The sequence below is a fragment of the Bacillus rossius genome, chromosome 5 (genome assembly GCF_032445375.1).
Source record: "Bacillus rossius redtenbacheri isolate Brsri chromosome 5, Brsri_v3, whole genome shotgun sequence".
NCBI classification, from domain to species: domain Eukaryota; kingdom Metazoa; phylum Arthropoda; class Insecta; order Phasmatodea; family Bacillidae; genus Bacillus; species Bacillus rossius.
In genome coordinates this window covers 19,657,373-19,674,813 of record NC_086333.1, presented here as the reverse complement: position 1 = coordinate 19,674,813, position 17,441 = coordinate 19,657,373, and positions in this window count along the sequence as shown.

Sequence of the window (17,441 nt, the reverse complement as noted above, 5' to 3'; positions counted from 1 at the left end):
GCAAACAACGACTGTATAGTAACAGCTGTACCTAGATGCCTCTCATGGAAAAAGGAACTGGCCAATCAGATTTGGACTTAAAAATACCAGTAATATACATAACATTTATACTTACTAAGCACATAATTTATCAAGAATGAAAATAAAAAAATTTTACAATATTAGGCATATAAATAAACCCAGAGAGAAACTTTATAATGATAAAACATTTAATTAATTTTACATATTAAAAAAAATCTACAAATTTCAAGCTTACTTATGGTTGATAAACAAAAATTAGAAAATCAAAATTCCGAAGAATAAAAATTTGAAATTTAAAAGAAACTTAAACATGACTTTAACACATTTTTTATGACAAAACCATTAAAATAATATGAAGATATTTTTAATAAATGTAGAAATATCAAATTTATATATGACCATTTTCGTGGGTACTATTATTTTTTCTGTTAAATTATAGCATAGTTTTTAACTATGAATTTTATTATTTTAAAATCTTTTATATTATAATATTATTGCGACTTTGTCATATTAAAATAAATTTTAATTCATTCCACATATAATTAGTTTCTAAATATAACAATATTTCTTATTGCAAACCATCCTTTTTACAAAAAAGAAAATATAATTGATCACTTATTTTAAACACAATTAATAAAACATTTAATAATAAATCAACTTATCAATGCAAATAATATAATACACAAAAATAAATAAACATATAAAAAATCTTCTAGGCAACTGATACCTATATTTAAATGGCTTAAATCCAAAAAAAAAAAAAGGTACAGCTATTTAATCCCCCTCAAAATTTATCCATCTGAATGATAATGAAATGAGATTTAATATATGTTAATAGCCGGCAAAGTCTGGCAACCCTAGCCTACAAACGGCAGACCGTTTCGCGGCCCCTCGAACCTAACTGCCCAGAACGTTGTTCGCAGCACACCCTCATCTTGAATGTCCGAGCGTATCTAAGCGACACGAGCCCAGCCAAGGCCTTCATTGGGCGTGAACTGTGACTCGGGCGAGACGCACTTGTGCCGCGGCGCAGCGGGCGGAGCTGAGGGGTCGCGGAAAGTAAGTGTGTAATCAGTGTAATGAATGTACGGGCGATCGCAGCCCTCCCCCCTCCGCCCTAGCCCACCCGCGGGCGCTGTGTACCGACCCTGATGGATTCACCCGCGCCAGCGACCAACTCTCCACTCCGCAGATTAAACGCGGCGGGACATTGTCGGTCTACCCTCTGTGCAGGGGGGTGGGGAGGGAAACACGGGCGCCCACGGCAAACCTCCCTTCGGGCGGGGGGAGTTTTGGTGAGGGGGTGATGGGTCCCTGCAGTGTGGAACAATATGCGTCCTGGCCAGGGGAAGGGGGTTGTACTCCCATGCCACAATAAACGGCCCAAACATTTGTTCCTGTTTGGAAGCATTTTCAGCAAACAATGACGGCTCCACCGAGTGCGATACTCACACAGCCGCGCACACGCGAGCGTACATGCCAGCTCGCAGTGACGGCACGATCAAATTTGGCACTTTCTCAAATTAAAACGCCTGAAAGAAGTAGGGGCAATGGTTCCTGCCGTAATATGTAAAAGGGGAGGGGGTTGACGAATTAATTGAACTCGGGACAAATTGTGAAATAGCCGCGAGGGTTTTAGCATTTTATGGCTTATGGTCCATGCCAACATTGCCAACTCGACAACGGATATTAATCGCATTTAAATATCGAACAAAAATGAAGTAAAATAAAATATATGGCACTGTAAAAGCTCACCTAGGTTTAAAAAAACAAACAAACGAGCCTTGCACTGGGATTGTTACTAATACATTTCAAATTTCATATTTTTATTTGAAAAATTATATTTCACTAAACATTTTTTTCTGAAATTTCAATTAGTCTTCTTAATTTTTTTCATAAAAAATACTACATATATGTTATCTTGCGGCCAAAACAATATGTTTAACAAGAATTTGAGCAAGACTTGCTAAAATATTTATAATTGTCGTAGCTAAAATGATGTTAATACATTTAATATTTATTGTTATTTTTTGTTACTTAGCACATTAAATAATAAACATGCATAATACATCCGATTGCAATATTTGTTGTTATAAAAGGACAGCATACAATTTGTATGTATGCAAATGCCTATGATATTTTTAAATTCTATTTGCTTCATAGTTTCCCCACCTAACTATAAAATTAATTCTAAGATTTATGCTTTGCACTGACGCACATATCCAAAGTATATATATTTGGTTTAACCAAAAATAAACTTCTTCATGACACGTTAAAAATGTGAATTAAGTAATTTTTACGAAAGTTTAAAGGCTGTCTCTATTTATTTTATTATATGTTAGAACGTCCAAAAATAGTACAGAAGTATAAAATAGTTACTCCGGAAACTGAGTTTTGGGTGAGGATTGGGATTAACATTCACTATCTTAGATTATGACGTCAAACTTGGACGACGTTTACCTAAAATATTGGCCAAATTATATAAAAATTTACTTGAATAAGACAAAATTCTTTTAAAGACTCCAAAATTTACAGTTATTAGGAAATTCTTTTCTTTGATAACATATTTTAAAAATATTTATATTAAAAAATTATATTTTCAAGGGGTATTTTCCCATAAATATTAAAAAAAGGCATTTCTAAATCTCTTAAAGGTTTTTTAACTTCAAAACTTCTTAATTTGCTTGAAGGGTTTAAGAAACCTTTTTAAAAATTATTTTTACTCTATGAGCCTGAAAATTGATCTTCAAAGAGCCACCATTTTGTATTTTGCCATATTTGGTTATAAAAAGATATACCATTTTGTTTTCGCCCTTTTTAATTCCAACTTTACGTTTTATATACATCTCGGGCATCTTGGATTACACCAACTGGAATTATGCTGTCGATCCAGAGAAGTACATCAATGGCGATGCGTGCCTAATGATGTTCTTATGGGACTACAATTTGGTTGCTTATTCCGTTGTGGCTTGCCAATCATAAGGATTCGGTTATGTTCGGGAATTTTTGCATATGGAAGTCTATAATCGAGATATTTTTTTCTATCATCTTCGGTAACGTTAGTCTTTTTCATCCACAATCCTGCCCAATGGCTCGTTAGTTGTGGTAATGTCGCCTGCAAGGTGCACTGTGGTCGCCGGAAACCATTATTTTTAAATGGACTACCGCTTTTGTAAAAATCGCATTATTTTAGCTCATATAAATGTTTTTAAACATTTTTAAATAAGTCAGAAATATTTAATAGGTTGGTGGAATTGTACCCACTATATTTGGGTCATTAGTACAGTGCCTTAGACCAGAGAGATAACGAGTCAAGATGGAAGAAAAATGTTTTATATGTTAATATAGCAGTAATATTATTTAATAATGTTAAATTACCATTCAGTACTCGTAAAATGTTTAAAAAGTCCCAATTGAAAGACAGAATGTATATATATTCCAACTGATTTTTTTTCAATCTTGATTATGACTACACAAAAGCTTCAATATTAAACACATTTAATGATTTAGCTTTGTAGTGGTCTATAAACGAAATTTCCTACTATGGATCGACACATTCTAGGCCTAGCTTATATGTCACCCGGAGGATATTTTTAATTAAATATGTTTTTTTTAGTACTTAAAAAAATTCTAAATATCATGGTGAAAGAAAATACTACCGAAAATATATCCCCAGTTCTATAATGAACACTGACAAGCAGCTCAAAGTTGGCCGAAGCGGCGCGCGTGCAGCTTCAGCTTGGCCGGACTTGTTGAAGCTCGCACAAGCTTGTTCCAACTCGCATGTCCCCGGATCCTATTGCCAGTATATAAGCGAGCCAGACCGTGAATCAGATCTCAGTCTGATGGTAGACGTAATCTAGATAATTACTTCCAGCATCGATGCGATCGTCTATTAGGTTTTACTGCCTATATAATATAAATGTTATTTATTAGTTGATGTATTATTATCTGTTTATGTAAATTTAGTTCATTTATAAGCTATGTCACGGATAAATTCATTAAGTCTTTAAAAAAATTACATTTTAAAACATATTAATATAACTGAAATTAGACTTTTTGATCAGCTTGTTAAGTGTCTTGTGATAACAGTTCGTGCACTCTGACCTAGCCCACGTAGCTCACGCTAACGTACGGCCTTGACTTTAGCCTAGAGTTGGGCATATTTTTTCGCCTCTCACTGTACGTTAAAAAACTCAGCTATGCCAACATGGACAATAGAAACTGAAAATTATGCTACACAATTACCTATAAATAAATATAGACGCACGAAATGCTAACTTATGACGCTTAACAAGATTTATGTTCTCTTTCGAAGCTGAAAGCAGACCGAACAAGTCTAAATAAAATATATACATAAATATAATAGAGAGATAGATTTACAGGGAGAGACATATGGAGAGGGTTAAATAGATATAAATATAGAGAGGGATATAGAGATGAAGAGAGTTTAGGTTACATAAAATATATTTAAGATAGAGATATGGAGTGACATAGAGAGAGAGCAATACAGAGAGATAGTAATATATCAATAAAAATATATAGAGAGAGGTTGGAAAGAAGTTACATGTAGATAGTAATTTAGAGTTACACATTGGCCTATAGAGAGAGATATTATCAAATAAATAGAGGAATATAAAGATAGTGAAATAGAGAATTAAAAATTATAGAGAGATAGAGAGATGCTTTGTTTATGTGTCCCTACATCAAAAATATTACAAAAATATTTACATATGACATTGAAATTCATGGTGAGCATTAGTGTATAAATAAAGACAACAAATATAATTTAATGTTGACCATATTGTCATTTTTGTCTACTAGAGTTCGCTGCCACTCAATTGGATTGCTTTTGTTCATAGATTGCAGTTGTGCCAATCGTATATCGTAATCAGCTGTCGCAGCATCTTCCATATTGTCGACTATTTTGGCAGCCATATTAAAAACCTGTAATAAGTAACATAGAAATTAGAAAAAAACTAATTATTATGAATTAAACATTATAATATATTTATTAATTTGTTTGGTTTCTGTCCTCGGTTGGTTCATTTGCTGACTACACCTTGATGGTTTGTTTGCTTATCAGATCACCAATCGTGAAGATTCGGCCACGTTTGGTCGTGTTAGTGCTCGTTCCCTATGATTAGGAGTTTTTCTTAGGCCTCGGTAACTTTCGTCTTCTATATCCGCAATCCTGCCTGATTTTTCGTTGGTTGTAGTTAAGAGCATGCTACTGTCACCTGGGGCTCGATTCTGCAATGCACACTGCGAGTAGGCGGTAGGCGATATTGTTGTAGGGTTTCCAGCCTGCAGGGCGTGTCGTGGTATTCTCTAATACTAACGACAAGCCACGGTTTCTCTCTACAACCATTGTGTCGTTTTACAAGTTCCCCAGTTGCGAGACTATGCCCATTAATGAGAGTGCCTGCGGTCTGACTTGTTCATTTATATGACCAGTGATTGTAGCCTCGTGCACAGAAGCTTGGAGTTTGACGAACAGTTGTCATGAGCGTCGAGCTGTGGTCAGACTCCCGCCTGTGGTTTGTCATTAGTATTTGAGAATACCACAATCTACCCACAGGCGATAAAACCCATTAATGCTACCACCAACCCACGTGTTGCAGCATTATATATATATATATATATATATATATATATAAATATATATATATATATATATTGGGGGACACACCTATCATTTTAGTGTGCAAAATGAAACATTTTATTTGGAAAACTATGCTCGAATAAACATTGAAAAATTAAAATGCTATAAAAAGGAGTAATCGCAACTTTAAAAAGTCGTTAACAATTTGGAATAATAGTACTGAATACAACAATCTCTATACAATGTATGTTGTGCTTCGATAGAAGTTCCGTGTGGGTCGTTGCATGTTCCGAGCGCGGCGCGGGTCACTCGGGTGACAAACGGGTTAATGTCTCTGAAGTGAGACGCAAGTTTCAGTTTGTGTCAATAATAGTAGATGGTAACTATGTCAAACGTTCGAGTCAATACTTTGCGTATAGTCTTTGCCAAAAGGCCATCTGCCCTTGAAATACACGAGTGGCTAGGTAAAGTATTGAATGTAATGGAAGACCAAATTGAGACGTTACAGCTGGACTCTCAACCAAACTGTATATTCTTGAAATTTCTTTCGTCTGGACCATGTGAATTTATTTTTCGTCGCAACAACGAACTTTCATCATTCATCACTGACGATCAAGAACGGATCAGCATCAACATTGAACACGCCATTGACAACTTAAAAATGCCAATAAAAATTTACAATCATAAAATTCGTTCAGAACCTTGTTGTAGAAATGCAAGACTAGGTTTGGAGCACAATATACAAGTAAACAGTAATAACGGAAGTTTGTCTTGGGAAGATATATATTAAAGAAGATAATCAATTCTATGTCCCAATTGGTGGATATCGTGGTGTAGTTACACCCGGGACAACCGCGCACGTGCAGCCAGTCCACTGCGCACGAGCGCATTGCTTGCCCGAGCCTCCAGGAGAGAGACGCGCGTGCCACGCGCCGGTGGGGCGCACCGAACACGCCTGAAGACAGCTCACGGAATCGTCTATCGTAACTGTCATGTCTTCTGGTGAAGAGGATTTTCCTCCATTACACTCGCGTAACCGGGAACTACCGGTGCAAAAGCCGACTGCGGAAACAGTTGAAGGAGCGAGCTTTTAACCTTAACTCGCTTTTCACCAATGAGCGTAAAGCGAAGGCGAGAGAAACAAGTGAACAACACTCCACGTGAAAGGAAAAATTAAAACGTACACATTGATAACGTAGTGCCAACTGGTTTGTGGGCGGATGACATGGAAGTAGGTAAAAGTGTTAACACGGACGCACATAAAGTGACAAAAAATAGCGCGCGATATGAAAGACCTCACGAACGAGACAGAAGCACCCGGAGTAAAAGCCCAGTAAAGAAATTAATGACACCTTCCCAGTCAGAACAACCCGAGCAAACGGACTGACGAGAATACTTAGTAATTGCAAATAAGTTATTGAAAAAATGCGTAGTTCATTAAGACAAGTTCGTTCAGAAAAAAATATATAAAGAAATAATGTATATACAGAAAATATAGATAAACTAGCTGCAGTACCCGGCTTTGCCCGGGCTGAACACCGGGTGATATATTGTCCGCGAGTTACAGCAAAATGGATAGCGATATGTCCAGTGTGTTGGACATTAAGAAATGATACATAATTACTGTTTGTGTATCTGTGACCTATGATTTTCTGTTTACCCATGGCGATCGGTTAAAAGGTTTAGAATTTGATGCGCTACAGCGCCATCTAGCGGCGAGTTACAAAAAAAAATGGATAGCATAAAAACCTTCTTCATGATTAAAACACTTCGATGTGCCAAATTTCCTGGCGATCGGTCAAACGGTGTAAGAGTTTATCGACGTCATACATGCCAACATCCAATTATATATTTTATTATATTTCGAAATTTTAGGGCTTTCACTTTTGCGGAAAGTGGATGTTCAGGACCTCGAATGGTTTGGAACACTCCATCTCGAAAGAAATAATATTTGAAATTCCTGAAATTTTTGAAATTTTGGGGCTTTGTCCCCAGAGGGGGAGTGGTGATTTTGAGGACACTGAATGGCTCGGAAACAATAAAAATCGAAAGAGAATGATATTTGAAATTATTTTTAAATTTTGGGGTTTTGACCCCTGAGGGGGGTGGGTGTGTTGTTGAGTACCCCGAATGCCTCGTAAACACTCCAAATCGAAATAGAATAGGTTTTTGGAAATTTTGGGAATTTTTTTCAATATTAGGTCTTTGATTCCTTGTGGGGGGAGGGTAGTTTGAGGACCCCGAATAGCTCGGAAACACTCCAAATAGTTAAAAAGTATACTTAAATTTGAGAAATTTTCGAAATTTTGGAGATTTGCACTCCCCCCTCCATCAAAATTGGGTAGGAAGTCGACTTTGGGTAAAAGTTCCACCATGCCCCGGACACTTTACTTCGTAATGACTTAATTTTAATACAATTTCCTCCAATTTTTAGAAATTTTGTGGCTTTCAATTTTGTGGAAGGGGGGGGGACGACGGTGGATGTTCAAGACCTCGAATGATTCGAAGCACTCCATCTCGAAAGAAAAGATTTTTGAAATTCCTAAAATTATCTAAATTTTGCGGCGTTTTCCTAGAGGGGTGGCGGGGGGTTCGAGCCCTGAATGACTCGAAAACACTTAAAATCGCAAGAAAAAGATTTTTAAAAATATTTAAACTTTCGAAATTTTGGGGCTTCAACAACCTGGGGGGGGGGGGGGGGTGATGTTGTGGACCCCGAATGGCTCGGAAACACACCAAATAGAAACAGATAAAAAGGAATAAAAGAATGTAGGCGTTTACTGTACTCCTATCTACCATAATAACAATATTGACAATTAGAAAACTTATTACCTACCTATGAATAATTTTCTAAATAAATTAATAAATAACTCTATATTAAGGAATTTACGTACATACATAATATTAAACTTCAAACTATACAAATATAAAAAAATTAGTAGGCCCTACCAACCTATCAATAAATTTCGAAGAAATTTATAAGTTAACGAATTTATATACCTACATAATACTAAACTTCAAACTATCCACACAATAAAAACCTAAGAATGTTAGTGTAACTAATTTTTTTTATTTGTCATAATACCTAAAATACGTATGTTTACAAAATGAAACAAAGTATAAATAATGCCCAATTTGACAAAAAAAATTGTACAACTCGAATGACATTGAAAACATACACGTGAAATTTAAAAGAATTATGAGTGCCCCAGGTAGGGAGAAAAAAAATATATAGAAGAAATTAAATTTAAAAAAATGGGTGGGTGCGTGTACTTAGGTACGCGCATGATAAGTTATACTTCTTTGACATCATTAAAAAATAGTTTTTAATTGCATGCAAAAATATTGCGTGGAGTCCCTCCGCGCGGAAGAAGTGAAATTTCGTAATGTGGAAATGAAAATAGGAAGGGGTAGAAATAGATTTTTAGTGAAATCATATTGTATCAAATCAAACTAAAAAAAAAAAAAGGAAATAAATTTGTAACTATTCATAGATTGATCTTCAGAGAGAGAGAGAGAGAGAGAGAGAGAGACACCTATTGAATGTCTATAAAACTTACTTTTTTATGAGAGCAGATTTTCATGAAATAAATCATGAAATCATTCAACAATAAAAGCTGTTTATTTAATTAAGCGGACGGGTTCGCCCGAAGGAGAAAATTGACGCTGCAAGACCTCGTGGACATAGAAAAATGACACAACACTCAATATTTATGTGTTTATGAAACATGATTTTTTTCTGCAATTTAAATTGTAATATACAAAAACGGTATTGAAATTTGAAACAAATATGGCGACACTACAAACTGTAAGATCTTTATTTTTTTCTTACTCTCTACTTAGTTCCTTACAATAGAAAAACGTAACGTAATGGCTTGAAAGCTATTGCACGGCAGGCATAGAGGAATGACACTTAACAGTTTGTATATGTATGACACACATTACATAAAATTAAAATATATTTTTTCAACCCGTTGAAATATTATTTTTTTAGACAAAAGATAGCCTTTGTCCATCCCCAGGATATAATCTATCTCCTTGCCAAATTTCATTACGATCCGTTCAGCCGTTCAGCCGGGAAAAGGTAACAAACAGACATACAGAGAGACAGACAGACAGAGTTACTTTCGCATTTATAATATTAGTACTAGCTGCAGTACCCGGCTTTGCCCGGGCTGAACACCGGGTGATATATTGTCCGTGAGTTACAGCAAAATTGATAGCGATATGTCCAGTGTGGTGGTCATTAATAAATTAAACATAATTACTGTTTGTGTATCTGTGACCTATGGGATAGGTTGAAAGGTTTAGAAGTTGATGCGCTACAGCGCCATCTAGCGGCGATTTACAAAAAAAAATGGTAAGTATAAAATCTTCTTCGTGAAAAAAACACTTCGATGTGCCAACTTTCATGGCGATCGGTCAAACGGTGTAATAGTTTATCGACGTAATACATGCCAACATCCAATTATATATATTCTTATATTTCGAAATTTTGGGGCTTTAACTTTTGCGGAAAGTGGATGTTCAGGACCTCGAATGGTTTGGAACACTCCGTCTCGAAAGAAATGATATTTAAAATTCCTGAAATTTTTGAAAATTTGGGGTATTGTTCCCAGAGGGTGGCGGGGGGTTCGAGGACCCTGAATGGCTCGTAAACACTTAAAATCGAAAGAGATAGATTTTTAAAAAAAATTTTAAACTTTCGAATTTTGGGTTCTTTAACCAAACGGGGGGAGGGGGGAGGAGGCAGACGTTGATGACCCCGAATGGCTCGGAAACACTCCAAATCGAAAGATATATAAAGGAATATAAGAATGTAGGCATTAACTGTACTTCTATCTACCATAATAACAATATTGACAAATAGAAAGCTTATTACCTACCTATTAATAATTATCTAAATAAATTAATAAATAACGGTATGTTTAAGAATTTACGTACATACATAATATTAAACTTCAAAAAATACAGACCAAAAAAAAACAAAGGTTGTTTGTAAAATATATTTTTTATTTGTCATAATGTTTAAAACATTTGTAGGATTGGTTTATATGTAAAACTGTGGTGGCAATATTCCGCTCATCCAAAGGAGTACAGAAATTAATAGAGATATAACTCCCTGTAGACACCACAAATCTTTGAATTAATTTAAAAAAAACATAGACCAAAATGAAACAAAAAGTGTAAATAACAACTAATTTGACGAAAAATTTATACAACTGGAATGACAATGTTAATATCCGCCTGAAATTTAATAGAAGTAGGTAGGTAAGAATATATATATATAATAAATTAAATGAAATTTAAATATACATAAATAAAATTATCTCACACTCAACCAAACATAATGTTTAATATGAAATAAAGGAAGATGGCAATTAAACGTAACTATTCTAATTAATAAAAAAAATCAACTTTCCTGAAATAGTTAAATTCAAAATTTTCAACAATATATTACATAATTGATAAATATTTCTGGTCTTCGGTCTCAGCAGCCCTAAGACTCTTGACGCTCAGCAGATAAATTATAAACACTAAACCAAACTCCTTGCAAATAAGTAGGTACTGTAAAAAATAACAATATTGACAAACAGAATAAATAAATTTCGAAGAAATTTATAAGTTTAAGAATTTATGCACCTACATAATATTAAACTTGAAACTATCCACACAATAAAAATCTAAGAATGTTAGTGAAACTAATTTTTTTTATTTGTCATAATACCTAAAATACGTATGTTTCCAAAATGAAACAAAGTATAAATAATGACCAATTTGACAAAAAAAAATTTTGTACAACTCAAATGAAATTGAAAACATACACGTTAAATTTAAAAGAATTACGAGTTTCCTAGGTAGGTAGAAAAAAAAATATATAGAAGAAATTAAAAAAAAAAATGGGTGCGTGTACTTAGGTACGCGCAAGCGAAGTTATACTTCTTTAGCATCATTAACAAATAGTTTTTAATTGCATGCAAAAATATTTCGTGAAGTCCCTCCGCGTGAAAGAAGTGAAACTTCGCAATGTGGAAATGAAAAAAAGAAGGGGTACAAAAAGATTTTTAGTGAAATCATATTGTATCAAATCAAACTAAAAAAAAAATATAAAAATAAAGGAATAAATTTGTAACGATTCATAGATTGATCTTCAGAGAGAGCGAGACACCTATTTGATGTCTATAAAACTAACTTTTTTACGAGAGCAGATTTCCATTAAATAAATCATGAAATCATTCAACGATAAAAGCTGTTTATTTAAGTAAGCGAACGGGTTCGCCTCAAAGGAGAAAATTGACGCGGCGAGACCTCGTGGACATAGAGAAATGACACACACTCACTATTTATGTGTCTATGAAATATTATTTTTTTCTGCAATTTAAATTGTAAAATACAAAAACGGTATTGAAAATTGAAACAAATATGGCGACACTACAAACTGTCAAGATCTTTATTTTTTTCTTACTCTCTATTAGTTCCTTACAATAGCAAAACGTAATGTAATGGCTTGAAAGCTATTGCTCGGCAGACATAGAGGAATGACACTAACAGTTTTTATATATATGACACACATTACATAAAATTAAGATGTTTTTTTTTTTAACTCGTTTAAAATTTATTTGTTATGACCAAATGTTCTCTATGTCCATCCCCAGGATATAATCTATCTCCTTGCCAAATTTCATTACGATCCGCTCAGCCGTTTAGTCGTGAAAATGTAACAGACATACAGACAAACAGACAGACAGACAGAGTTACTTTCAAATTTATAATATTAGTATTGATTGATAACAAGCATTGGGGAGATAAACAAAACAATACAAAATCTTTCCTCAAGTCCGCCGGACTGTTTAATGTTTTACTAGGTTGTGAGGTTTTCAGTGTGTGTTTGCAGATTTAGTGTATTTTACATTGATCCACGATTACAGTCCTCACTTTAGGTACAATAAATATTTGTGCGGTATCAGTCCCTGCACGAGTATTAGCTCTAAAATCATTTAGTAAAACACAAGCAGTCTATATTGCATTCTTACAAGAAGTTGTGACACTTGATTTTTGAGTCTTTCAAACTTTCAATTTTGGCGATCGGGGAAGGTGAACAGCGATAATAACTCGTGCTGAACTGGAAATTCAAGACCTCCGTTGCCATCCATCAGGCCAGGTGATGGCAGGACTTATCAACGATGTAAAGCTTCTGAACATTTACGCGCCCTCTGGAACTCAGGCTAGACGGGAAAGAACAGCATTTTTCGAAGTAGATTTGTTACCTTTCTTTAATACAATTTACAATCAGATAGTTTTTGGTGGCGATTTTAATTGCAACACTCAAGCAGATGACAAGTAGGAAGGCGTGTATCCAACAAAGGCAGCTCTCTCTACATTGATAACTCGCCTGGAAATGAGCGATATAACACCCGGCATGATAAGCAGACAGTTTACGTTCATTACGAAGCATACTCTATAATGTATTACCGATTTTAACATTAAAATTTTAATAAATTGCATCGATACGAGATACTACCAGTAGCATTCAGTGACCAATGTGAGGTATTATCACGTATGAAAATTTTGCCAAAGTTACATGGTATAGGAGAGGCATGTGGCGTCTGAACACGGAACTGTCACAAAATACAGAAGTGACCGCTGACTTAACAGACCAATAGCAACGATGACAAGGATGGATAAAGCATTTTTTTCCGGCAGCCATTTGGTGGGAGAAGTGTGTAAAACCGAAAGTGATAAGGCTTATTAAACTACATGCATATCGTCTGGCGGAGGAACGAAAGGGGACTTCCAATTCTTACTAAACGATTCTGCGAGAATTACAGCAATAGCAAACAGAGAGGAAAATGTAATAAACAATATACGAGCCACCAAACAAAAACTGATACGTTTATACACTTAAAAAATGAAAAACACCACAAACTATTACAAAATAGGAATCTTTTTGAGGATAAAAATTGATTTTATTTTCCATTATAAAAGAGAAACCACAAGTATGTCGTAAAACCATTACCAGAATCCGGAACAACGATGGTATAATAATGCACAAATTACTCCAGATAGTGAATATACTGAGACAATAATTTTCACAGCTGTACAAGAAACCAGAGACAGAAAAAGATGTGATTTCAGAAGTACTACGAAAGTGTGAAAATAAAGTCAGCGAAGATGTTGAGGGACTAATGGGGACGATATGTTTGGACGCATAAATTAATAAAATAATACAGCACTTGCCAACAAAAAGGTTATCAGGCATTGATAGATAACCCTATGAGTTCTACAAGGTCCTCTGGGAGATAATTGGCCCTGAATTCTGTGAGGACGTACATGACAATCTTTCCCGGGAAAGCTATGCAAGTCCCATAAAAAAGGCATCATTGTTTAATTTCCAAAAAAGTAACATGCAGCGAAATATAGGAAAATAAAGCTTCTTTGTACAGACTACAAAGTAATAGAATGGATATGCGTACAACGTTTAAGGTAGGGACTGATTTAACTCATTGGTCCTGTAAATACATGTACTATTACAGGAAAATTCATTATAGAGACAGTACTTGCATTGCAAAATTTGCAATTACTTGAAACCGTTGAACAAAATATAACTGAATGTTTGAGCGTCGACATGGAAAAGGCTTTCGGCTGGTTGCCCTAGATTATTTATCTCAAATAATTACACATTTTGGATTCCCAGATACTTAAACAACTTGAGTAAAAATGGCATTCACCGGTGTTACCTCTCAGCTGATTGTAAATAAATTTCTTACTCACCCTGTAACGATTAGAATCTCCAACAGACAAGGTTGTCCATTGAAATGTTTTTTTTACAGTTTAATTGAACCTTTATGTTGAATTTTAGAAATCAAATTACAAGAAGGCTTTCCTGTAAACCACATTTAATTTAAACTTAATGTATTTGCCAACGATATCGTATGCATTATTAGATTAGACGATGAGATCTAAACAATTTCAAAAGTCTAAAACTTTGTAGTGGTGTATGAAATTTGAGAGTAAATGCAACCAAAACGGCGGTGTTACAGGTTGGTGGCAGACTCGAAATCTTTGAAGATTTACGTCATTTTGGATTTGACCTATAAAGTTACCATAAAATTTTAAAAATTTCACCTTTGCGAGGGGAAAAACCGTTTCCAATGGCTTGAAATATCACCAAAGCTACATTAAACCGCCAGCCGCTAGGATTTGACCTTGACTCCATCTGATGTTTTATATATATATATATATATATATATATATAGTGAAATCGGACACCTCTATCTCGTTTTTACCTTAAATATAAAATAAGTAAAAATTAAAAAATATATATTTAAAAGTAATGTCATGGTATTCGTGGTATTCCTCGTTTAGAAGTAGGTCGCCTTTTCTTGAAAATATAACTAAAAAGAAGATAGAGTTTATTTCAGTAAAATTGCTCAATTTCTGTTTCGGAAAGCTTATTAAACTTTATTAATAAGAACAAGGAAACTATATAAAAAAACTGTTTGACTCAATAAATATGTCACTATATATCACTTTGCTTCCTAGAGGCCATACTTGGCGCACCTTGTGACTACTTGAATGCTGACTCCTGCATATAGGCCAAGCGTATCCGAACCATGAGACTTTCTTCGTCGCTACTTGACATGCCTTTCAAACAAGCCATGACAATTGCCAAACATATTGACCAAACCTCTCCGAACCATGAAACCTTTGTTTTCTATTCTTGTTATCTTAACTCTAAAGTCTGTACCTTAATCATGGGAACACTATAATAATAATTTTTTTTTAGTTTTTTGTGGTTATAACTAAATATTACGTGTATTACAAACTGGTATTTTAAAATAAATATGTATTTACAAACCACACCATTCCTTCACTTTAGTAACTCATCAACTTTATAGATAAAATAATTCGTATACCTATATTAAATTTATTTCAATGACAGGCGTCTCTTAGAGTCGCTGTGACAAACGCCAATTATTTTATTGGTTTTAGTTTACATTGATATATTGTGACATGTAACAGTTCTACGTACTAACAAGTGATTAAAAAATTAGTAAAGGATATTTGTTTTACTTCTCTGTACCAGGGCTAAAAAAATAATTTAAAATGTATGACTAAAATACTAGCATTTTAAAAATTTGAATCGTAGGTTAGTTCCAAATAATTTGGCCACACAGTATTACTTGTCAATTCTCCAAAGTCGTTAGGCTTTTATACATCAACTAGCCGTGTGGCTAATGGGAAAGTAATGTATCCTCATTTTTGATGAACTATCGAAAACGCTTATACAACTGACTTCTATACATAAAAAGAAGCCCTCACACCAATTTTCATATTTCTTAATTCAAAAATAACAAACTTCATAAAAGCTTTCATTCAATATTCAACCCCTTAAGGAGATGATTGTTTTTAAAGATTTCATTAAATTAATTTTCTAATAAGGGTTGAACATTTTATCGTAGTTCAAAGTCTTGTCAGTGTTTTTTTTTAGAAATTAAAAACATTTAAGAAATCATTTAACTTAAATTCAATCTATTAAATCTGAGTTAATTTAAGTTATACTGGTAATGTAACAGTTGTTCTGCCCTGATATATGTTTCGTGTTAGTATTATGAAGTATTCGGTGGTGATAAAACATTTTTTTAAACATTTTGGTATTCTTGTTTGAGATAGTTTGTTTTAATTAAAAAACAACTGGTCCATGCAAAAAGCATCCATTATATCTTATATTATGAAAACACACTTTTTCATATTTTGTGAATTGTTAATATTTTTATATTGTTTCAAAAGTAATAAAAATAAAACTGTAATTCATTCAACAAAAAACTACAAAATGTACCTACATTTTAAAATGAAGATCCAGCAAATGCCTTTATAAGTAGGCCCTACCTATGTTAAAGATTAAAAACTGGAAAATAGATTTCTTGTAAATAACAATATTTTTAATGATTGTATTAATAACAAGCTTATTTAGAAATTATCATATTAATAATAATGAAAATAGCTCGGTGGTATCCTCATTAAAAATTTTTTTCGCGTGTTGTTTGGCGCATGGGCACTAATTTCATCAATTTTAAGATTTTTCAAAATGTCTGAGTGCTGAATGTATCTCAGTAAGTTTGGTATGCAGATTGCAGCAGGTAACAATCTAGCAGGGCATTATCAAATTAAATTGATGTATTTTATAAAAATCTTTTTTATGTGCATGTGTATCATTTAATTTTGAGGTTAAGCTAAAATTTTATTAATATTGTAACCATGCCGCAAATAGACAAATGAAATATTTTTTTACAATAAAAACAATTTATGCATATGCATAGTTATAATGTGTCTAAAAAGAAAGAACTTTTTGACAATATCTAATTAATTATTATTTACAAGTACTATTTTAGTCATTTGGGAATAATTAAAATTGTATGGTTAAATAACAATATTATATTTGTAGGCTTAACCTAACTGCAATTGGTATCATATAACTGAGAGGTGACCTTTCATTCTATATGTTTTGGGTAAATTTACTATCTCCTTTCAAACCTCAGAATCTTAAAAGCAAGGTTGCCTCCCCGGTATTGGTGAAGATATCCCAATTACTGGTTACTAGTATAAGTGTTGGTGTGTGTGTAAGGGGGAAAGGATTTTTTTTTCATTTGTTCTGAAAACTCGTAATTTTTCCCCTCCATTCCAAAGCCGGACAAAATATTTTGATGAACACCTTGTCTTAATAAATTTCTTCAGTAGGTACATAATTTGAAATTATAACCATGAATTATTTCTATGAAGAAAGTTATGATTTATATCACGTTATTTTAGTGAC